This window comes from Quercus suber, unplaced genomic scaffold (genome assembly GCF_002906115.3).
Source record: "Quercus suber isolate HL8 unplaced genomic scaffold, Cork oak 2.0 scaffold_36, whole genome shotgun sequence".
NCBI lineage: Eukaryota > Viridiplantae > Streptophyta > Magnoliopsida > Fagales > Fagaceae > Quercus > Quercus suber.
The window spans coordinates 595703-601531 of NW_027069501.1; the positions used below are offsets into that span (position 1 = coordinate 595703).

Sequence of the window (5829 nt, forward strand, 5' to 3'; positions counted from 1 at the left end):
AACTCCACCCGATCCTTGGGCCGGCCTCCACTCATTGTGTTCCAAGTCTTAATCACATTAAAGAGTCTGTTAACATGTTATTCTAACTCACACATACTCTAACATGCATCTAAAACAAGCAAAAATGGTATATCATACCCAAGCCTAGCATTCATCTATCATGGTATTGAGCACAAACCAACTAAATAATAGCACTGAAAAGCAAATTCGAGAAACACAGCTAAATATTCAAGCTTTGAACTCATGATATTAAGCAAAGCATGTTAAACAACTCAAAACTCAAACATCCAAATGCCTGTTTATGTAATTTATGCATGACATACCTCACTTATCTTACAGCATCAAATCACTTATACATCAATGCATGTTCATATTCATATGCATGTTCATGAGATTGTACAAGGACATTTTTTTTTTTTTTTTTTAGTAAACAGTAATACTTATTAGAACACACACAAAAATAGTAATAATAGTATTTTAAACCGGGTTTATAATACATTTCATAACCAGAGTACAACTACAAAATGGCCTAACCTTTGTAATTGTAAACTAGGGTTATAAACAGCGAACATTAGACACATATAACCAATGTGGGATAAACATCCATTTTTTTTAGTAAAAAGTAATACTTATTAAAACACATACGAAAATAGTAATAATAGTGTTTTAAACTGGGTTTATAATATATCATATAACCAGAGTACAATTACAAAAGGGCCTACAACTACAAAGGTTAGGCCCTTTTGATGTGAATTTTTGACAAGTGGTCAGGTAAATTTTTTTTAAAAAAACAAGATTTTTATACTAAGAGTCCATTTGGGAACAGCTTATCAGCAGAAATTGAAAACTTTTTTGCTGAAAGTATTATAAATAGAGATAAAAGGTAGCTGAAATAGTATATTGAGATCCATGAATAGTACTAAAAAGTACAATGGGGTCTATGAATAGTAACAAAAAAAGTTAAATAATAGCAAAAATAAGCTAAATAATGAAAAATCTAAAATTTTAAACCAATACCAAACACAACCTAAAATAGAGTAATAGTCTAATATATTGAGATATGAATGCTCTAAAAAATGTAAATGTAACATAGCTGAGAAAGAGAAACGAACGACCCCTCCCTAGACTTATTTACCACATATGTACAAAAATATAAATATTTTAATCATCAACTAAGCCAGACTACCATTTAATACGTTAATTCCATCTAAAGAATTGTATGGCTATGATGAGGAATGTGGAATTGTGGATAGCAGCATATATGAGAGAATTAAGAGTAAAGGGTCTAAGTGCAACATCAAAGACTATCCCCTCACCATATTTCATGTTTAAATGGAAATAACAACCATGTCTAGATAATTGAAGGTACAATAATTGAATTAGCAGTCTCCCAAACGTGGAACGAAACTCTACACATTAGTAAAAACAAGGTGAACAAGTATATTTCATCCAAAATATTGCACCCTACAAACATATTTAGTTTTACTAACCTCTAAATAAAAATAGCTTTCTACTTGTAACCTTACATCACTTGATAATTTACAAAACTTTTAAATATAGGCAAAATACAATAGAAAAGTCAAAATAAACCCAAAAACTCAGATAATGATGATCTATACAACCTCTATAGAAACAACTCTTCTCATCCCTGTTGTCGAAAAAAAAACATTATTAGAGAAAAAAAAATTGAGCTTTCTGTTTGCCATTTAATTTCTCTAATCTTACAACATAATGAACAAATATTTGTTTGGAATTCATCAAAACAAAAGATAAATCAACCCAGTTAAGGAACCCACTCACAATAATGAAGATAAATAATATGTCACAAATTGTTACAGTATAAAAGCTCAAAATCAAGACCCACTTTCAAGTAAAAATGAAATAAACCCAATTACAGGAAACAAATCTATGTGTGTCTCAACTTTTTGCAAGCAACAAATCCCAACAAAGAAAAACCCATTAAAATCAATATAACTCACTTTTAATTTATTATTTCTTTAGCTTTTCATTTAAATATTATTTCTTTATTAATTTTTTATTATTTCTTACACAACTCACTTTATCTATCTCTCCCTCTCTCATATGAAGATTTTGAAGAACAACTAGCAAACCCACAACCCACAGCCACCTCCGCTGCCCACCGGCCCCCATTACCACAACCCAAATCCACCAAATTTGCAACAAAATCATCTCAAGAACCAACCAAAATCACACATAAAACAACCAAAATTTAACAAACCCACAAATGGATTTGGGAAAGAAAGATTGGTTACTTCAAGGGTAACCACTTCCTTAGCAAATGGAAGACTTAAAGAAAGGAAAAGAGAGACTTAGAGAGAAATAGGAAGAGCAAGTGGTTAATTTTCTGGATAATCCCCATTCAACATCTGAAATCTCCTCTTATACAATTCAATCCCATTTTCTCGCCTAAACTACCCAACCAATGCAACTAACTAACTGAGCATAGCAACTACTAACTGACTAACAGAATTCAACTAACTAACTGAATACAACTCAGCACAACCACTACTCAATTAACAATGCTAATCATACAATGCTTATCAAATGGATAGCTCCCTAACACCTCATGAGACATGGTTTTTGGTGTTTGGTGTGCCAAATGCCAAATATTTTGGCACATATGATGACAATGCTCTAATGACATCTCAATAACATTCTAATTAATCTAATGTGTCAATGGTAATAATTAGTTTGTAATTACAATATGAACAGAACTATTAGAAGTTTCAATCTAGGTGAATAATATGGATAATGTTGTTATATTTTAAATAGTAAAAGGTCTATTTCACTTTGTTGCCGATTAATGTCAAAATGCCCAATAGCATGTGCTCTATAAGTTGTATCAGAATATGTTATGGAAGTATGCCTTAATATGAGCCAAACCGAGAGCAACTTCAATCATCACCTCTACAATTGAACTCTGCATGGCAATTGGATCAAAGTGATAACTATAAACTTTGTATGTGACTTCGAGGATATGGCTTCCAATAGACAAGTTTGGACCTGAAAATGCTCTAGCAGCTGATTAAACAAGCAATAACAACTTGATTAATTTATACACCAATATAGCCTTCAATATTTTCCACACTAGTGGAGAAATAAATATTTTTTTTTTTTATATATATTTAGGCAATGATATATTTTTTATTCCCTCCTTTTGTTTGTTTTCTTTATTCTTACAACTGCTAGGGATGGACAATGCCTTCTCAATACAGATATGATTTCTCTTATTGGAACCTCATATCCATGAAAGTAGGACTACAATTAGAGGATACTAGCCTCTGAGCACGCGCTCATGCGCGTGCTTAGAGGCTCTTCAATTTTTTGGTAAAATTTAATAATTTGTATTCATTATAATTTAGAGCATTTATTATAATTAGGAATTACTACATTTTTCAATCACCAAAAAAAAAAAAAAAAAAAAAAAACCTATGGGTGTGATGAGTATTATGTGTGGTAAAATAATTTTTTCATCACACCCCTAGGTTTTTTTTGGTGATTGGAAAATATAGTAATCCCAAATTATAATAAATGCTCTAAATTATAATGAATGCAAATTATTAACTTTTACCAAAAAATTGAAAAGCCTCTGAGCACTTGCATGAGCGCGTACTCAGAGGCTAGTGCCGTACACCTATCATTTCCCTTAAAATTAGGCACTTAACCAAACAGTTTGGAATTTGGATAACTATCTCCAAATTCACCCCTTTATCTATCAGTATGTGATAGACTAAAATATAACAAAATTGCTACTTGCAGAGTTATTGAAACTATATATTTACATTGATTTTGGTTTAGTTTTGTTTGCAAGCTGACTTGGTTGCTTAGTGGATTGCTAATAATTGTTTTCAGGATTGTTGTGTTTGTTTTATCTCGACATGGTAAGTTTTTGTGATAATCTTGGTTCTTAGAGAGAGTTGAATGTATTTGCATATTCACATAATAATCACATGTTTGATATTCTATAGGTTTCCTCGGATCCTAATGCTGAAAAAGAAGTAGTGCCATTTAGCAACAACAAAAAAAAGTCATAGTGCCAAAGAAAAAGTTAATAATTTACATCCATTATAATTTAAAATTACTACATTTTTCAATTGTAAAATAAATAAATAAAATCCAGCCATGAAAACTTATTTCACCTGCATTCCTAATACTCACCACCTATAACCTGCACGCATAATACTCACCACCTATGGGAAACCATTGAGACGGGCAAGTTGAACCCATCAACCAAACTCACATCATAGTAATGTAAGTTTGATTTAGAGGTTCCAAATGTCATTTCAACAACTGTGGCCGGAGAGACTCCACCAATGCGTTGGCAATGCAGAAGGCCAGCACAGTCACCAGTTTGGCATGAACCTTGCCAATTTCTTCATCAAAGCAACAACCTTGTCTGCCCCATACTCTTCCAGACCATCTTTCCGGAACTTCAAACACTACTTCTTCAACACTATAGAGATGAAAGCCACCATCTTTTGGGGTTAAATGTCCTGCAGTGGCAAGAAGTCCAAGCCATATGTGTCCCATCTGCAAAACAAAGTTAACAACAGGCAACAATGTAAGTTTTTCAACTATACTATACATAGTTGAAGGGTTTTAAAGACTGCCATGTTGTGAGAGAAAATAGTGTACCTGTGAAGGAAAGGGAGTAGAGAATGTAGAAGAAGAATTTAACTAAGGAAGTTGACATTTTGTTCTTAATTTGTTTTGAATAGGAGCTGATTGCTTGCACTTTCGTGTTTTGAGAAAGTGATCGTACAGGGAGAGTGAGAGTGGTGAAGTGGGTTCCTTCTTTTTTGCCACCATGAAATGATACATCTGTAGAAAAAAGCAAACTGCTTGATGTTTTAAAAAATTAATTATATTTCTAACTGGGAGAAGGTTTTTATTTTTATTTTTTATTTTTTTACATACTCAGATAAGAGTAGCAGGTTTTATTTTATTTTTGAGTAAGGGTTAATCTAGAGCATTTATTATAATTTGGAATTACTACATTTTCTAATCACAAAAATACCTAAGGGTGTGATGAGTATTATGTGTGATCTTGGATTTTGTACTCCGCAAGGACCATGTATCATATGCTTCAGTATAGTTTTATGTAACTGAGGTTGTTCCTCCTTACATGGTATTTCTGCTTTAACAACTCGATCGTAATCCTCTGGATTATGCAATTTATCATCTTCATCGAGAATTATAAGCATGTGTGCATGTGGTAAACCCCTTTTTTGGAACTCAAAGACCTGCATATATACAATAACTCTTCCGAGAACCCCCTTAACCACAATATCATCTTTCAATTCTTCAAATTTCGATTTAAAAACTCTTGCAAGCAAGTCTAGACGATCTTGTGCGGTTTGTGCGGGTAAAAGCTCATTTTGGATTTCTTCCCATCCTGGATTACACGTCATTGTGATGAATAAATCTGGCTTCCCAAACTTTTGAACCAATGACATTGCATCTTGAAATCGTTGGATCATATCGCGCGGGCTTCCCACAAATGATGAAGGTAGAATGGTTCTATGTCCAACATTTCCTAAATATAAGATGAAAAAGTTGGGTCATTAAGAAATATTGATACCAATTTGCCATTAATAAAGTAATGTAAATTTCAAGTGTAAAGTTTACATTACCAGTATCACTCTCTCCTTCATGGAAAGCATCTTGTAGGCCTTGGTACAAATCTGCCCTAATAGAATCTTGATTGTGCTCAAACCACCTAAGCTTGTGTGTTTCAATTTTTACATAATTATCAACAACATATTGTTGTGAAAGGCGTCCTCCATACCAAATCATTGATAGAGCATC

At 32.7% G+C, this 5829-nt stretch overlaps 1 long non-coding RNA gene across 1 annotated transcript; it reads right to left on the bottom strand.

Annotated features, from left to right (window-relative positions):
• Positions 1-4059: 4059 nt before the first annotated feature.
• Positions 4060-4709, bottom strand: LOC136066487 (uncharacterized). Its single transcript, XR_010627976.1, has 2 exons — positions 4657-4709; positions 4060-4551 (listed from the first exon to the last, which is right to left on the bottom strand). It is a non-coding gene; the product is annotated as an uncharacterized LOC136066487 (long non-coding RNA).
• Positions 4710-5829: the final 1120 nt, after the last annotated feature.